The following is a 20,922-nucleotide window of genomic DNA, read 5'->3' on the forward strand; positions in this document are numbered from 1 at the left end:
GAAGATTGAGGTCATCTGGTCATTTGTGAGAGGATTGAGACCTTTGGGCATTGGAAAGTGCAGACCCTTGAAGTTCTGCAAGTTTGACACTTTTCTTTTTGTAATTCTGATCCAATTTCTATCAACGGGTATAAGAGCATTAGAGAAAAATGGAGACACTTACATCACATATGCGTGTTAGACTAGGAGGATTGAAAGTTAATTTTGGGCTGCATGGCTTGATCACCATGCTTCAATTAGTTGAAACACTATTGGAACTTTATGTCAGTAGCCCCAAGCTATTCATCATTAGGACGAAATGAAACTTTAGAGGAGAAGTATTGACAGATACTCATGTAAGAAAGAATGGTAATGGGCCTGCAATTGATTAGGCCTATTAAGAGGGCAATTGATTAGGCCTATTAAGAGTGGGTTGCTTTCCTGAATGATCCGTTGGCTTGGAGTTTAAATCTCCGACATCTACCGGTTTAGGAGATTTTGGGTGATGCTAGGTACACCCAGCATTTTAAGTGAATGGACAAAAATATCCTTCACTCAAGTTGATTCGTATGAGTTATACGGATCAACATGATCCGTATGTTTAAATTATATTTACGAATCAAGTTTATTTGTACAAATCATATGGATTAACCATGAACTCGTGTCCTTTCGACGTAGAATAATTTTGGAATTAATAAAAAAATATTGGGTGCACAAGCAATCGAGCTGGTGCACCTAGCATCACCCGGAGATTTTTGGTGATTGAGAAAGCAGTGTAAGTAAGGGTTGGATCCATGCCTTTCAAATATCTGTAGCTATGTGCTGGTTCTTAAGCGACATCTCCTTAGTTATATTCGATATAAATCAGTTCTTGCTCTCTATTCTGATACCGGTACAATCACTAAGGAATTGGATTTTAATTCTCAAGTGATTATTTCTTATTTACTTTCTAAAATGATTGGATTTTCAAATTATTCAATAAAAACTAGTTTTTACTCACTATTATCATACCGAGTACTATCACTAACAAACTAGATTACTTCTAATATATTTTCTAAAATGATTTGATTCCAAATTTTTAGATTGTCACATCAACTACGTGAGAGTTGAGATAATAATTTCTCATCTAATAAAGTTTTCTCTAGTATGATTGGACTATTCTCTAGAGAGTTAATACCTCTCTTGCCATACTTTCTAGTCCTCCAAATTTATAAGGGAAAATTGTGACATTTAATGTGCTTTTGGTCGTCAAATTTTTTGAACCAATTGGTTATCTCCTTCATCTCTTTAATTGGGGTATTCATGCATTTTTTTATCCCATGGTATTGGTGGAAGTATCCACCAACTTTGTTAATGAAAAATCACCAATGAAAAATTTGGATGGTCATCTTTAGTGGGATTTCTACAACCAATCACACTTTTTCATCTAGAAAACTCGAATATGAAATTCTGCTTAAAGGAATCGAATCCAGTATCACTCATACCAACAACATATTGATATTTTATTAGCTATTATTGATATCTTAATTGAATAGTAGTAGTAGGAAGGGTTATTAGTGTCTTATTTGTTTCCTTCTCTTTACTTTGGTTTAACATGTTAATTGTAGGCATTTAATGCAATTATGCATGTGGCTCAATTTAGATAGAATGACTCTAAGAAATGCATTGGTGAGATAAGGGTGGAAATGTGTTGGGCTGAGCTGGGCCAGGTCCTACCTTAGTCTAACCTGACCTGTTTTATATTTTTATAGTCCAAGATTGAGCTTGTTACCCGTCATGAGCCTAATTTTAGGCTTGGATCCAACCTTTGTATAAGCTCGTTAGCCCATTTAAATATCTATTTCATATTAAGAAATATAAAAAATATTATTTTTTAAACAAAACCAAAGATTTGTATTAAAAATAATAAGACAATTTTAAACAATAAGATAAGGATTCATCAAAAGAAAACAGTTTATATTCATGCTACCCATCAATGTTTATACAAATTAACTTATTTTAAACATTAATTAAAATTATTCAAATTGTCAAACTAGTAAAATAATATTGTAATTTAAATAAAATAATTATAATATTATATATCATATTAATAATAATATTTTTATTATGAAATATTATTACTAACGGCCAGTCCGTCAAATAAATAAGTTTATTATGAAATATTAATTTTTATGACGTGATCCATTTAACTAAATAAGTTTTTTTTTAAAAGTTTAAGTTTGATATTTTTACTGAATGAATACACTCAAATCAGGCCTTAAACTAACCAAACCATAACGTTTTGTCACACCGTTTGAGATACTTCCATTCCTAGATATAGATTTAGATCCTCTCTAGAGATAAATTTTGGAAGAAAACAGAACACATGATATACGTCAGCTAGTTGGTCTTATTCCGTTTTTCTTCTTTTTTTGTGCCTAGTGTCTCGTGACAATTTCTTTGTACACACTCTAGGGCAAAAAAATAATTCATGGGATTTTTTTTATTTTCTTAATAACTTTTTTTGGATCATCAATATATTTTTATCATTTTGGATCTCAACTATTCTGAATCGAATAAGATAAAAGTCACTTAGGGGAGGCAAAACTTTCTAGCTATTTCTAAGTGTTCAACTGGATTGATTCCAAAAAGTTGAATTTAGTTAAGTTTGTATAGAAAAATCTCCTTAAAATATGTTTAAAATCATATGCATTTTTTCTTGTGTCTCACTAATTAACAATGTTGATTACTCAAACACTTGTACACTCATACGTCATAATCATGCATTGCCTTTTTCTTTTGTCATCACCTTTTCAAAGAGTTATTGAAAAAGACCTAGAAAGTTTGGGATCCAACTGCACCAAGTTGATCGTTGATATTACATCCCTTATATCATGCATGAGGGCTAACTGGGCCATAGAAAGGAAGTGATTTAGATTTTGGAAGATAAAAATTGATTCTTTTGTTTTGGTTCAAATGAAAATTGATTCCGAGTCCTCAAGACCTACATATCCTAAAGGTATGTGGCCTCCATTGGATTCAGTAAAAGTTGGAAACTCAACTAGGCCCAATGGATACTCATCCAGCTTCAATAGCTGTACATCATAAGCTAGTGCAATACCATCATCATAAACAAGATGGTGATGGGTCCTGTCATCTCAAAATGATGGCAATCTATGATCTTAGTTTTCACTTCTTAGCTCATCCACAATAAGAACAAATTGTGGCCCATTGTCTCCACTATATTGTTCAAGATGTGAGATAAAAACAAAAAAGCTGCTCTAGCATTTTGAAGGCTCAATTCACAACTGCCACAACCAGCTTTGTAACTTTTATGGTTCTGAACTCTACTTTAAATAAGGTAATTGGGGTAGACTTGTTGGCTACAACTTTCTGCTTTCACTTTTTATTTTTATTTTTTCACTTCATTAATTCTTATTGAATAAGAAATTAATGTCCCCCACGGAAATGGAATCTGATTACAATTTTACATGCTTATCTAGACTACAACTTTTTTCATTTCAGTATCTTCCTTTCACAAAAACCAGAAGATGCCATATGTTGTTTAAAGGAGATACCGTGCCAGCATTCAAGGCAGTGAGGTTCAATCAAGGTGACTGCAAGAAAATGCTATAATTGAAACTTGCCCTAGCAAACACAAGATTTGTCATAGTGGTGTCCAACCTATTTTGAATCTTCAGTACTACTTGCTCTAGTGCAATTTTAACAGTGACTAATACCCAGCATTATACTGAGATCTTTTTTTTCTTCTAATCAAGTCACCTCATTTTGTAATTAGTATTTTTTTTTTGTTGGGATTCTCACTTCCATTATCAATTTAAGAATTTGGATGAAATACAATGTTTGGAACCATAGTTTATTTTCAGGTGCCAACCGGCCTAACACAAATACATAAAAGCTACATGCCACATTGCTCAGATGGAACAAAATTTATCTGACTTTTTCAAAAATGGAATGGAATATATAGAATCTGTTCATTAACATTTTGGAATAATTTCTTATACAGGAAATGACATAATTTAAGGCAATTTTGTCCACTCAATAACATAATCCAGAAAACTTTTCATTGTAAGCCTCTCCTGTCAAAGCCATCAACAATGAACGAGTTGACACCTCAGTTTCTTTAAAACAAACAGCAATGAACTAATGATATTATACCGATTTTATCAACTCAAAATTCTCACATGCTCTAAGTTACATCATTAAAAAAATGTTTCAATGGAACTATGCTATTATTATCCAAAATGATTCAAATGGAAGATTGTAAAGAGTTTGTGAAGATAAGATGTGTACAAGTACCAATATTGTTAAATTAATTAAAGAAACGTCAAACTACAAGTCTAAGACACGTGACAGGACTGCTATGGGTCCACTTTGGCATATCCACACTTTGGTGCAACACTACAGTGCCTCAGTTTTGAGTACCCCAGTTTCCATTCCTTCACACTCTTAATAATGCAATTCAAAATGGACAAACTTGCTTAGAGTGTTTGAGAGTTCAACTTTGTTGAAAGGCTTATTTGTCATGCCTTCCATCACCACTTGAAAGTGCAAGTGTAAGAACGTAGAAGAGTCCAAAAATGGGGGTGACAATTGGAGTTTGAATGAATATTTGTCTGCTCATTGCATAAAATTGGTGCAAATGACTAATACTATCTCATCATCATGACCAAACCCACTACAAGTGTTCAATTTATATACCCTACTCAACACACCAGAGAGCAACTTTAGGTGCTTCTCAAATTACAATTATTCCAGCCACTGAAGCTTTTGACCAATGAAGTCTTTAATTTGGACCTGGATTTCTCCAAGTTTTGCAAATACAAGAGAGTATGGTTTACGTAGTTTCGTAATATTGCTTTGTGGAGTAATCTACAGCCTAAGAAAGAATCCTCCATTATTCAGGTTCACCACTCATGAGATTGATTTTGAAGTAGTACCGGAATGCAAGTTGCTGAAAATTAGATGACAGCAATGATGTATCTAGACAAGAGTATTTTGTCTCTGTCCACTTACAAGGTTTGAAAGATTTCCATTAACTTTAATGGGACAAACATTTCTCTTAGTGACATGGGTTCAGAGTTTGTCCAAGAACTCTTAAAAGAGTGATATCACTTCAGTGACATTATCATGATATTTTAAGTCCATTCTTTGTCCTATGCTCTCCCTTTCTTTTTCTTTATAAAAAAAAGTATTAACATTTTTATAAATAAAGTAAGTCACACAACTAGAAGATACCCAAATAAGAAACTATTTGCCTACTATATTGATTTGATGAACAGTAAATCATATAAAGGCCTGTATAATGTGTACCCTCTCCCTTCACCCTTCTTTAAGTACTACGTATGATGTATTCACTATAAGGTTAGAAAAGGAAAACATAGATATTCACTTAATTAAATAACTCATAACAACGTGTTTGTGTTATGATTATTATTATTGTTATTGTTGTTATTTTAATATATAGTGAGAGATCTCAACTTTTAACTATTGGACCTTAAAGAAGATACTTTTTTTGTACATATAGTATATACTCTCGTCAGAAGTTCTCGTGTGTATAAAATTCACATATTTTATACTTGAATTCTAATGTTTTTTTTAATGAAGATCACGTTACTCATTACTTTTTGAGATGATGAGTATTTGGATTCCTATTGACTGTTCAATTGAATTTTTATCATTATTCTTGATAATTTAATGAATTGACCACCCATCAATTGATTTTACAGGTTATTTGAAAAGCTGTAAATTTTATGCATGAACGAAGGTTAGGTGATACATATCAGAATCTCTAAAATAAAGTTAGTGGTCGTATGGGAGTTTTGTGGCACTCCAAAAATGGTTAATTATTTTAAGAAAATATATTGAATTTTAAGAATTAAAGAGTTTAATTTTTATACATGGTCAAGCTAAACAAAATTAGTTTATCAATTAATTAGAAATCATAGTTGATATGATTTTTAATATAATTTATTATAAAATTTAATAAATTTATCTTATATAATAATTTATGATTAAATAATATTGTAAAAATTCTTCAACAAATACATATACTAATTACTTATTGAATATTAGTTAATGTAGGAAATCTTTCCATTTCTTGGTTAATTGCATTTTAATTTGGTTGAGGTTATAAATATTATATAGTTAGAAAATAAAATAAAATTAAATCTTTAGTGTCTTGAATATTGTGTTTGGTAGGTGAGAAATTAGGGAAAAGAGTGGATCAAAATAATTTGAGGTGTTTAGAGGAGAAATAATTAAGGAGAAAGCAATTTAAAAAATGGTAGGATAGACAACATTAGTATTTGGTTTGGTTATTAGTTTCCGTTAAAATTCTTATTTAAATTAATTCACTGTTTATACAGTAATCAAACTAATTAAGTTATACTGCAAACCCAATCCTTATGAAACCCATATTCAACGTTATATTTTATTATTTTGTAATTTAGTATACTTCTAAATTAATCAACAAATTAGCATCATCTCCTTATGCTAAAATTTGTTGGAAAAAAAAAGCATCTTCAAGTTCAATTTATCATGGTTTGCTACATAAGCCTAGAAATACCATGCACAAACTGCCACGTCCTCATTTCCGTTGTCAAAAAGTCATAATGTTTGCCATGAAAAGGAAATTCATGCATGGTGGTAAAAAAAGGAAATTTACGAGTAAGTTTTTTCTTTTATCAATAGTGAATGTTATTCATTAATTTTTTGTTAGAATGTTAATGGACAGATTCAAACCCCAACCTCTGCTTCTCATCTTTAACCCTTAAACTCATTTTTTTACTACAAGTCAACCTTATAACTTCATTTTACAGGTTAAGTGCTATATATTTATTATATGTTGTTAAGATATTATGTATTGCGTTTAACTACTTTGCTAAGATGGACCAAAAGCATAAGCATATGCATCAGCATCCTAATTAATCATATCGCACCAGTTAATGTGGTAGCCGGAAATAAAGATAGGACTCTTCCATAACCAATTCAACTGCTGGTCCATACACTTGGCTAAAGCACTTATTGCAGGACTAAATTATTTAATTTTTTATTTGGCAATGATCGTGCTTCTTTTTGGGCTTTATCTCATTCATTTTCGAAACAAAATCATGATTAGTTACCTAAGAATTCTTGGTTAACTAAAAGTAGTCAACAAAAAATTAATAATTAAGCTTTTAACTTGGTCAACTAGGATGTTTTCCCTAGTATATATATTTGTTTATGGGATTATAATTTAATATATGAATTTAGGTGCACTATATTATATGAGTTTGATTGAGAATTTTAGATGAAAGCATTGTTAAAGGGATCACTACCCGGGTCCAACGTAGTTATCATTTTGACTTGGTATCTAGCTAGCGTGGTGGTGAGTTATGGTACCACTATAATAATGAAGCTCACAAAAATTGGTCAACCCACAACGTGTAGTGTAATAGATTAGTCTATGGTTGCAAAACAAGTGTTGTACTATTTGTGAATTAGTACTACAGTATGTGAGGTGCGAAGTTGGGTGGTCTATATCAAAATATCACCCAAGTTATTATTTGAGTTAGACGCATTCGTAGGCAATTCCTCCACGTGTAAAATTCTTCAAACATGAACTAAACTGAACATGAGAACTAACAAATTAAAGAATTTGATTTTGACTAGTATGCGCAATATATGCAGCATTGTTAATTAGTACACAACCATCATATTTTGTCTGCTGCAAAAGTTTAATTCCTGATCGTTTCCATTTATTAAGTATAACTACACATAAACTCATCAATTAGTATATCACAAAATAAATTTTCAAAAAAAAAAAAAATCAATTGGCGATCGAAATCTATTTTTGAGCCTGCTCTAAGAATTCACTACTAATATTTTGTCAGTTTGTGAATGTTTATCCATTTTTTTTAATTTTTTTTTCGGGGGGGTGGGGGCATTACATTGGAATAAAGTATACGTGCAGATTTATATTTGATTCAAACAAAATTGCTAACTATTTATATACCATAAACAAAATATTCATGAACTGAAAATATTAAAAGTTAATTTTTTATGCATTATTAGTATAAAAAATTCACATTACCAATAAAATAATATCTTAAATATAAATTTTAAAGTAATTATATAAATCTTAATAATTTTTAGTCATACGATAATGCAGAACAAATTGACCGTATAAAAAATCTTATTTTGTTTATGTATTTTAATTAAATTCTAATACAAATACAAAGGAGAATTAATATGATTGTTAAATATAATAGAAGAATCAGACAACTGTGTCATGCTTTGATAGGGATTTAGGATAAACTTTAGTAAATAAAAGTAATAGACAACGACTTATTATGATTTAGTTAGACAGCTATCGAGAGTAAATTCCTGATCTTCCATGCTTTAATATATAATATAATGTTGTGCTATCATTAGCAACTGACTATAATCCCTTAAAAAAAAAAAAGCAACTGACTATAATATAAAACTAGATTTTATACCATATTTTATTTTTATAGTTTTAATCATTCTTAACTAATTAATAACAATACTAAATAGATTTTCTGTATATATTAATATTTTTTAACAAATAAATCATTATAACCTTATAAAAAACATTAAACTACTTAATTAGTGCTTCGAAAACTCAGTTATATAAACTCCAAGGAATTAATCGAGTAGAATAAGAGATAAATTTGAATCCTCACCCGTCTTTTTGAGACAAAGCAAATGTCTATAGATGGAGGTTTTTCTTGTCTTGAGACATTATCAATTCCTCCGAAAATTCTTTATCATAAAATAGTATTTCCTATTGCTATATGTTTGAAAAATTTTAAGAAAAACTATAAAATATTTTAAAAAACAAATACTAATTAATCGTAGACTGAAAATACAAAAAAGGTAAAAAAGAAGAAGAAAAAACAACATATAAAGACAATTTTAAAAACTAAAAAAATGAAACAAATCTCATATGTAGCAATACTAGTGAAAGAAATTTAGTATTATATATATATATATATATAGAGAGAGAGAGAGAGAGAGAGAGAGAGAGAGAGAGAATGTATTTCACAAAATAAACAATAAAAAAATGGAAGCACAAATTAGGGTAGGAAAAAAAATGAAAAAGGTAACAAATAAAAGTGGTTTGTTTTTCCGTGTACACAAAATTTAATATTTGAATTCTTAACTACTTATTTAAAGGATTTGAATTCATCATCATTTAGACCAATTACTTGTCAATTATTTAAAGTGGTTTGCACAATAAATTATATTTGTTTTGTGAATATATTTAATATTTCTGATAAACTAAAAAAAATTTAAGGGGCGTTCTCCATGCTCCGTGCATAATTAGTTTTATATGAAAAGAATAGGTTGCAAGGATCACTTAGAATTCTAACTTGAAAGAGGTGCTTTATTCTTATGAACAGTTAATACTCGTTGTGTTTTTGTTCCATAATCACTCAGTGCTGGCAGATTCTCAATTAATCGTCTATTTATATAAATTCCTTTCTCATTTAGTTACATTTAAACAAAAAATATTGTGAAAACTTATGCAAAATATATATATTCATATATATCATACATATAATTTTGGTGAATATATTCATATTATGTACATATGAACATATATGAATGTTAAATTATAAAAGAAAAATAAATAAATCCGTATCCATCTTATTTAAAAAGGGAATGAGCATTCAAATTCCCACCTCACTTAAGAGGAACGGACAATGCCTCTCCAAGTGGACGGGTTTCCACCCTCAAAGAAGATACCGAATAAGGGAATAAACTATTTCTAAAATGACCAATGAAGCATATATATCAAGCATAATGTTTTGTTCTCATTTCCTCTTTCTGGATTGCTGGTTACTTAATTAAGAGGAGATGAACCTTACGTACCATGCTTTGGTTTACTTTTAAAATATTCGTCAAATGATAGAACCAACAACATTTTATAATTGATAACTATCTGCTTTGTTTTGACCATCTCAGACTCGCATCCTCTCATCTTTTTGTGGATTCCACTGTTTGGATTTTTTCATTTTTATTAGCATTTATATAATATTCACACGAGTTTTCCTAAACTAATCCCTTAGTGGAGCGAACTATATAATCCTGCAGCCTAAACACCGAACTAATAGTGCCATGAATAACAATTCAATAAAACAAGAGATCAGTTGTTATGATATTCAGATAAATCTAAGAGGTGGCACAGATATTTATTGAGGCAATAGTTGAATGAGTACATCAAAAAAGAGAGAGGAGAGAAAGAGACAAAGTTTTCTAAATAACAATATCAAAATCCTTAAATTTTCAATGATACTAAAAAATCTCTCTTAAAAAATGTTATATGCCAAGATAAATATATAACATCTGCCTCTATTAATATTGATTTAACAAATAACAAACTATCAATATAGATATTGTACAAATTTACATTAATAATATCGATATATGCATCGTTTTTATGCGTATTACATTCTATTGATATATATATATATATATATATATATATATATATATATATATATATATATATATATATATATATGCATAATATTAATTAATTATTAGTGTTAATTATAATATTTATAACTTAATTTATTTTAAAGAAATTAAAGTTACACCAACAAAGGTAATTATAATGTCTAATTTTTTCATTAATATATGGTGTGTGTTTTTAGTGGTCGGAGCATTTAGTGCAATTGATTTTCGTTGTGTACTGAAATTCTGATATTTTCTACAGCCTCTTTGGTCAATTAGAAATAGTTAACTATCTACGAGAAATGAGACTTATGTATACTTATTATTATATTCTTAGCATTTGGATTTTTCTGGCTGTGCTTGGCTAGCTAGGATCCATTCGCTTTAGGTGTATCCTTCGGTACTAGGGGTACCTATTATATATATATATATAAAGGAATTTTCAAATTGATTATGGCTAATATCTCTTAGACACGTTAAAACTCTAGCATCTATGCTCATATCTATTAAGAGCTTGATGACTACTTGTACACGATCTATGTGAAGATATTTGTATTTACGGTTGTGTTCATAAATTGAATTTTTGGAAAGTAAATGAAATTCTTCTCCTATATCTTGTCTTAGAGGAATATTATTTTCAACTGTTTTGATTATGTAATCAAAACTATGTTTGTTTTTAATTGTCTTAGGAACATACAAAGTATCCTGAGGGATTTCTGGAATGTTCCCGTCATCCATATTTTGGTTTATATCTTCGAATTGGACTTTCTCATCGAGTAGATTGTGTTTTGGGGCGATCTCGTAGGTCTGGTTATCTTGTTCATTGATTAAATTATTGGTTTTGGGTGAATTCATTGAAGAAGAGGATGAAGACGAGTTTGATCTAAAAGAAATGGAGAGAAAGAACGTAAAAGGCGAGACATATTGGATTCATCCTCTAGTATCTTTGCCGTCATATGATTTCATAGAAATGTTTCCATAAGGTTATATGTCACTGAATTTCTTGGATCTGAAAAATAAAAAAGATTTTTTTTTACGGACAATATAGTTTGAACACTACTCCTATAGCTACCAGTATATTATGTCTCAATATTTTATTTGAACAATACACCTTAGCCTTACTACCCTTTCTCATCCACGGGACTTACTGCTACAATATCATTCAACTAAAATATCAGACTGTTGTGCTTCCAGAAAATACTGTTCAAACATATAGTGTTTAAATTAAAATTACTCTACACAATTCAGATCCATGAATTCAGTTAACATATGCCCTTATTATTCAAATATAGTTTGAACACTACTCCTATAGCTACCAGTATATTATGTCTCAATATTTTATTTGAACAATACACTTTAGCCTTACTACCCTTTCTCATCCATGGGACTTACTGCTACAGTATCATTTAACTAAAATATCAGACTGTTGTGCTTCCAAAAAATACTGTTCAAACATATATTGTTTAAATTAAAATTACTGTACACAGTTCAGATCCATGAATTCAGTTAACATATGCCCTTACGGACATTATTCCTACTTCCCCATCAGGCTCTGATACCAGAGATCAGCGGAAAGGGATCAGCTGACAAATAGGAAGTAAGAATGAAGTATATATGATAAACGAAAATTGAAATCTAAACGTTGAAAACAAATATCAAGGGCACACCAGAAACCGGCTTACAAATCCCAGGTTTTCGTAAACAGAGAAATCGAAGTGGCGGAAGAGCCGCACAGTATCGGTAAAGAGGGAGAAGGGAGATGGATGAAAAATAGAAATTTATTAAAACTTGAAAGAAGCACTTACAAAAGATGTTCTTTCAGAGCACCTCCTCTCAGAAACCTGAAAAATGGCCAAATGGAAGGGTGCCTCACAATATGGTTGAAGACTCCTTATAGCCAAAAAAATTTCATAAGACCGGTAGTTACTGGTAGTTTTGACCGAAACTATTTGACTGTTTGTTACAAGACAATTAGTTTTGACCGGAACTTATTTGCTACAGGACAGGTAGTATTTGAGGCAAGGTTTTTGACATCCTTATGTAAAATATTTTTGGCTGACTTGCAATTAACCCTGATTAAAAAAAAATTCATTGAGATTTGTCTTAACTACGCTGTAAATTTTTTATTTTTCTTCATTTGTGAGATAATTATCCCACCAACCTTTTAATTGTCCGAAAAATCCTGCCACTAAAATATCTATGATGGTTTCTTCCAAACATTCATGGGAGGTTTGGTAGGCTGTAGCTACCATGGTCATTTGTTGGAGTGTATTCATGATGTTATACTCTGTTTGTGCATCTATGTTCCATTCATAGATGTTTTTTGCACTAAAACTCTTAAAATTGTTTTCACCTCTTTCTTCTAATAGAAGGTTAGGGTAGTTAGACGTTGATAATATAATTTAGAGGATGTTTTCCAATGTTTGGAATTAATTGGATTTATATTCTTTTTCTGATATTAATCCTATCTTAGTTGCATTTTCTGAGTTTTGGTCACTATCTTCATTAATAACATTAATTGATTTGGAGGTACTTCTTGTTACCATTTTAGATGTATTTTTCGAAGTTTGGGGGGGTTTTTGGAATGATCTTAAGTAAATTACCAATTTTGTTTAGTAATTCACTATGGTTATCTTCTACTCCTTCAATTAAGGATTTAGTTTTTTTAAGTTTCCTAATTTTTCATTTAGCTTTATCACTAACTTTGAAAGGTTTGAACAATGGTTTTTCAATGGGAATACTTGGTGAAGCTTCCTCAACTGATTTTTGTTTAGGAACTACCTTAGTTTTAATGGTTTCTCCTAAAACTTGTAAATATTTGTTGGTATGATTTGCCTGTTCCATTAGGCTCTTAATGTCTTTGGAGGTTACTTCCTCATTGACATCTTTTGTCTTGAATGGAATTGGCATGACCGGTTTATTGTTACTGTCTTTGACATTCGGTAGTTAGGAACCTGAATTTTGGGACAAAAACCCATTTAAGGCAACAACCAAGGCATTCCCGTTAGGATTTCACTTCAAACCAACCACCATTATGAAGTCCAGGACTTTTTATGAATTGATTTTGGTAAACACAAATTCAGCTTCTATCAAACATTTCAAGGACCCAAAAGATCAAATGTTGAACACCCACTCAACAATTCAAATACTAAAAGTTCTTCAACCAAGACATTTTGGTTCGGACTTAAACAAAGGAAAAAGATTTTCAGTACCATTTGACCCTGTAGGTTATACCTATTGGGATTATGTTGATGCTTAGACTAAGGTATTTTAGCACCAAAATATCCGCTTCAAGCACTCATGGTTAATATATTTCAAAACCAACACAATCTACAATTTCCCAAATTGGTTTTTACAATGGTGGGATTTCTTTGGTCCAATTCCAGAGATTTTCCCAAAACAAATTCAACAAGGATTTGTACAATTTGAAAAACAATACAATTCTCAGGAATCACGAATTCCAACAGATCTTAGATATTTTTCCAGTTTTGCTTTATCATGAATTTTTTCATGACAATATCGTTATAGTAAAACTGAAAAAACAAACCAATATTCATCACTACAAAGGCATGCATTTGTAAAATGGTGGACTCAATTTGACTCGTTCAAAGCCGATCCAGAACAAGTGAAACTCTGGTTCCAATCTCATCCAAAATTTCTTAAAGCAGCTGATCCAGAAACTTCTATGTTTTTGAACCAAAAGTCTCATCTGGCAGCATTTTTAGCAGGATCAACATCGAAAGAGATCCTAACTAAAAATCTTAAAGAAGTTCTGCAAATGTTACAACAAGAGGAAAAAGGTTCATCCTCAAAGAAGAAAGAAACAAGTTTTGTTGAAGAAGAAGATGACTCTTTTTACCAGAACGAAGATGATTGTTTTGGTATTTGTTTAGATTAATTATAATTACGGTCAGATAACCATTCGTATTTAATTATTTTGTAATTTCAGATAATACTACTTGTCCTGTAACAAATAAGTTCCGGTCAAAACTAATTGTCTTGTAACAAACAATCAAATAGTTTCAGTCAAAACTAACGGTAACTACCGGTCTTATGAAATTTTTTTGGCTATGTAAGGAGTCCTCAACCATATTGTGAGGCACCCTTCCATTTGACCATTTTTCAGGTTTCTGAGAGGAGGTACTCTGAAAGAACATCTTTTGTAAGTGCTTCTTTCAAGTTTTAATAAATTTCTATTTTTCATCCATCTCCCTTCTCCCTCTTTATCAATCATGTGCGGCTTTGCCACCGCTTTGATTTCTCTATTTACAAAAATCTGGGATTTGTAAGCCGGTTTCTAGTGTGCCCTTGATATTTGTTTTCAACGTTTAGATTTCGATTTCCGTTTATCATACTGCATTCTTACTTCCTATTTGTCCGCTGATCTAAATATATATATATATATATATATTGGTTTACCAAAAAAGAAAAAAGAGAAATGAGACTTTGCTGGCAAATTAAATTAAACGGCTAAAAGGCCATGATGGATTTTAATTGGCCTTATGGTGCAATGAAGGACACTAGAAGAATAGGATGTATGAAAAACGGGATAGGGAAAGGGAAATAGACCAGCCATTTTGGCCTCTAGCATGCAATATTGCAGCCACTTGTGAGAGTGACGTATTGGGTGAATGAAGCTCACTATCTAGAAGAATAGGCCAATCTGCACTAAAACATTGCAATTGCACATACAAAAGCCAAAACATGGTGAACATGACAGATTTAGTGGATGCTGCTTCACTTTAGTATAACAGCAACTAATAAGTCTCAAAGTTTTAGCATTTAGATTTGCACCATTTAATGAGGTTTCCAGTGGAACCAGGATTTTGATGGAAAAAAGAAGAGGGTGCATGGACAAGTTTTCTTCTGTCTTTTTATGTGTCCCTCAACTATTGGGGCCTTGGTGAACACTACTCTCTATCCGGGTCCTTTGTGCCCTTATCACATCTTTTGTGCTAGCTAGGGCAAGGGAAAAAGCTAGCATTGCTTGTGACTTATTAGGGAGAAGAAAAAAACCCAAAAAAGTTAATTCAATAAGGTAGATGCAGATCTGATTCCCTTTACTTGATATTCTGGTCCATGCATGAGTGATGAAACCTTTGAATTATAAGATAAACATTAATTTTTCTGGGTTACCTTGATATGAATCACTCGTTTTACACCTAAGCTTGCCCTGGCACTAGTCGTGCCTTGATATGAATCACTCGTTTTACACCTTCAAATTAATGCAGGAAATGAACCGAGCTATGTCCCAATTCTAATTCTCCTGTCACTCATATTAAGGGTTCCCACGTGACTTCACTTTGCATAACATGGTAGGCTATGTTTAATTTTATGAGAATGATACTTTACTATGAAAAGTATATAATAAATATCATTTTGTGGTGCTCAGATGGTGGAAATGGGATATATGAGCTTCCAAGGTTGATTAACTTCTATATATATGCGTCAGCCTAGTTGGTCCCAATACTGCTCTAATAATTTGGAATATATATATATATATATATATATATATATATATATATATATATATATATATATATATATATGCGCGCGCGCGTGTATTGTGATAATAAAAGACATTTGAGCGTAGAGCTCTACCTACAAACATTTTTTGTTAATAAAAAAAGAGAGAGAGATAGACAGCTAGTGAAAAAGGACATCTAATTATACCAGTACCACAAGTGGGAGCTTCATGTTGCGATAATCTTTAAGATTATCTCATTTTTCCTATTAATTTAGTTTAGGAGATTTTAAATGATTATTATTTTAAATTTTAGTTCATTTTGTCTTTAAATTAAAAAATGAAAATATTATCTATTTTATATATTTTCCAAATTTGAATTAGGATTTCTATTTGTGTTTTTTATTTGTAGGTAATAAATAAAGGAAATTAAAGTGCTATATATATGGATTAAGAAACCAAAGAAAATTTTTAAAGGAAATATATTGCTGGGGTCTTTAAAAGTCTAGGACTTTTCTCTCTTTAATACAAATATCTAACCCATGTATAAAAGAATAGAGAAATAGAGGATTAGTGATTTTTTTTTTTTCTCTTCTCTTTAGTTATTTGGAGACTCCATGTGGAATTTTTGCATTTTCTTTCTAAGAGCTCTACAGTCGTAAGAAGGACGATTAAATTGGAAGCTTGCACCTTTTTAAACATTTACAAAGTACTCTTTTCCTTCTTCTTCATTTATTGTTATTTTCTTCTTCTTTTTTCATGTCTCGTTAATTAATTCCTTCTTTGTTGGGGTTAGGTCAATTTGTATGTATCTTACATGGTTTTTGTTGACAGGAATGAACTATTTAGCGTTTTTGTCCTCAAATGAGTGATGATTATAGGGTGAAAATTTACCTTATAATAATCAATCGTTTCAAGGTTCATATATATAGATCGAGGACCAAAACTAATGCATGCAGGTTTGTTGAAGTCCCTTATAATATAATGCATCTAGATGACATTCCGTGGGGTATACATCCTCCCACATGTATTCCGAATGGTTTACAATTCCGTACACGCCTGTCAAATATATATATAATGTTACATGTGAATAAATATTATTTTAGAAATTGAAATTTTTTAGCTTTAATGTTTGGAAAAATTAAAGGAGTTTTAAAAAAGTTGACGAGATGAATTATCGCTTAAAGGATTTTTTTTTCCGGACCCTATTGTTGTTTGAATTTTTTTTTAGCCCCTTCAGTCATAAAGTTTGGGCAGGCGCACCGTAAAATAAATCTAGGGCCAGCCTGAGCTAAGTGAGAGCACAAGAAATGCTCACTACTTAGTCAAAATTGCAGGGTGGATGTGGATGTTGATGTTGTAAATGAATGATAAAAAGTTTTTTTTTTAAAAAAAAGGATAATGGGATAATATATGAATGTGAATGCGTATATAGACTTTTTTTACATACTGGATTGGTGCAATTCCATTTTCAAATTATTGGATATAAGTGCAGTTTATAAAAATATTATTGCATTGATGTAAGTCATAGACGTTATATAACGAAATAGTAGCATTTTTTTTACAACAGTGGTAACATAGTTTGAATTTTGAAATTCAGACCACATTAATTAAAAAAATACAACATACGTAGATTTATATAACTTTTCCACATATTTTAATGCATTTATTTGTTGAAATTTTGTGAAAACTAATATAATTGTATGTATTTTCATGTGATTCATATTTTAAAATTTTGAGACATTCTTTGACTTCTATAGTGACTGAAAATAGTTACAACAGTGATATGTGTCCGTTAATAAATCCATAATATACGCAAATTTAGAGAACTTTTTTACATATTTTAATGCAATTATTTGTTGATATTTTGTAAAAATTAATATAATTGTTTGTATTTTCATCTGATTCATATTTTAAATTTTTGGGACATTCTTTTGACATTTTTTCGTCTACTTAAAATAATTGATGATGTCAACTAATTAATGGAAAATTAAAAACATGTTTTTTTTAAAAAAATATATGAAATTATTCCAACAGACTCATTAATTGTCTTTAGTGAAGTCTTCTTTTCTAATTAAGTTATTTTTATCTACAAGATCAAAGTTCATTTGAATCGTTTGTAATCATCATACACTAAATAACATGGTTGTTAGAACTAGATCAAACTAACCGGTTCAACCAATTGAACTAGTGGCCTGCCTGGTGGGTTTAAATCCCAAAATTAGTGTGTAATTGAACTGGTCATGAATTGAAAAAATCAGTCAAGAGGCAAAATTGCTAAAAATCGACTATTTGACTGATTTTGGTGGTTCGATGAAAATCACAGTTTTTTTTTAATTAATTTTATTTGTTATTGTTTAACTTAAACCAGTAGTGGCTAATGGATTTTTTATTTGTTATTGATGAACTTAAATTATGCAAAGGAAGTCTAGTTCTGTTGGTGAGATAGGATGAGTAAGTACTATAAATTGTTTGATATCATATTTAATTCTTACATATAAAAAACTTAAAATATTATAATATATAAAATTTACTTTCATATATAATTTACTTTTGTGATATTTTATGACTTACGACACTTTGAAGTAAAATTTAATTTTTAATATTGTAAATATATGCATATCATGTTATTTTTTATTTAATATTATTTAATATATTATATAAAATTAAAAAAAATGTATTTATTAAAATCAATTCCACTCCTATTGAACTATTGAACAATGAACAATGTCCTCACTAATTCAATGACCGGCCTGATAAGATTGTTAAATAGAGAATTTTCTTTATTTTATCCATAGCATGGATGACATATAGCATCTTGTTGGTGATTCGGTGAATCACATTAATGGTTGAAACAAAAGATAAACACAAAATTTTAACATAATTATTTTATCTTTGGATAAAATTTAGCATGAGATAATTCATATCCAATAACAAGATAACAATCTAGGCTATATTTGATAAAATTAGCTGAAAAGTTAGCTAAAAATTAAAAATTAACTTATTAAATTATAAGTGTTTTGTAAAATTAACTGTTGAAGTAGTTAAAAAATGTAAAATTACAAAATAATAATATCATGATTTAGTTTAAAATGATAACAAGAAAATCAATAAATATATAAAGGATAAAAGTGAAAATAATATATAAAAAACTAGAAGTTACAAGCTAGTGTTTTAAAAAATATTGTTTCAAGTAATATTTCAAAAAACATTAAAAATTATAAAAAACTTGATTATCAAACAATTAAATAGTAAAAAAGGTTAAAAACTAGTTGAAATATATTAGCGAATGTAACTCAAATAAGTGGAGAAAAAAAACTTGCTTTACTAATTTTTTCAGCAATCATATTCTTCTCTCTATAGTTGTTAATTATGAAAACGAACTGTTGAACTAGTTGTTAAACCAATCTAAAAGAGGTTTATGAATTTAACATTGAACTAGAGTTTTATACATACATATTTTTTTATAATATTCTAAATATGAAGTGTGAGTTTCCACCATAAAAAAAACATATGAAGTGTGAGTAGTAGAGTTGTCAATGTATATGAGATTTAGTAAATAATCTAAACCATCATCAAGAGTTGTACCGTGTAATCACTTTAAAACGGAATATCTTTCCCTTTTCCCTCTCCCCTAGCTTTTTTTTTCATAAGAAAATAAGATGCATTTAGAAAGAGGGTGGAAGGTTTTTATTTTTTATTTTAAAAAAAAACGCTGTCAAATTGTCAACCAAGGTTCCAATTTTCAATTAAAGTTAGGGTCATTTTATTCTTTTTCTTGTTGGAAATTGTTGAAAGCGTCCGACACTAGATCAATGCTCGAACACTTGGCACATAGCCACTTGTGCTTAATTATTATAAAAAAGAATAACACAACAAAGTGTGCCCTACAATAAAAGAAGAAAAAAAAAGGCAAAATGGATATATGTACGTTTCAGGATTATTTAAAAACAAAAATAAAATTAATTAAAGGAGAAAAGTACTGTGGTTAGAGAATCCTAAGTGGGGGATTTGATACTTTTAATACATTTTGACTCTAAATCATTGGTAATACTGCGTTTCCATATAGGTAGGAGACATAGAAAAATGCCATTGTAACATAATACGAAAAGATAAAACTTAAGCATACAGTTATAGACAATAAAAAAGAAAATAAAAATACTACAAACACACTTTTTAACATATACATTTAAATACATTTTTTTATTAATTAAAATTTATTAAAAATAATAAAATTTAATAAGTTTTACATTATATTTAATGATTCTTTTTTAGATTCAAAGTTTTTAATAAATTTTAATCAGAGAAAATGTATTTAAAAAAATATACTAAAAATGTGTTCTTAGGACTCCAAAAAAAAAAGTAGTATTAGAAAAACGAATGAATTCTTTTATATTTACTTGTACGTACAGTTGTGCGTATAAACATACTTCATAACGACGCTTTACACCGAGTTCATTTATGAAATTTAACAACTAAAACTTTAACAAAAAAAATAATGGGGAAAAATTGAATGAGATGAATTAAATTAAATCTCAATATTAATTGTTATTTTTAATTTTTATTTAAAAAACGTACATGGTAATTAAATTTATAATTAATGTTTTAGGGCATGAACGATTTACCTTTGACTTCAAATTTTCTTTTTGGTGAATACCTACAAATTCAACTAGGAGTGTAAGTGGGTTGATTAGAATTGAATTTAGTCAAATTTATGATTCAGTCCAATCAAATTTAAACGTATTGATTTAGATCGATTTTCTAAGAAAAAAATGAAATCCAATCAAAATCAACTTATTTTTAAACAGTTTGGGTTGGATTAGATTAACGGATCAAAACATTAATTTTGCATGTTTTTTTTTAACATAATATTTTTTGTGAACTAAAATTTGTATTAAATGAATAAGATATAACTATTTCTTATTAAAAAAATTATTGAAAAAAAAATTATGATGTTATCACACCTCACTTCAGTCCACTTATTATTATCTATCTATTTAACTATTGACAGGGAA

This window comes from Glycine max, chromosome 10, assembly GCF_000004515.6.
Source record: "Glycine max cultivar Williams 82 chromosome 10, Glycine_max_v4.0, whole genome shotgun sequence".
Taxonomy (NCBI): Eukaryota; Viridiplantae; Streptophyta; class Magnoliopsida; order Fabales; family Fabaceae; genus Glycine; species Glycine max.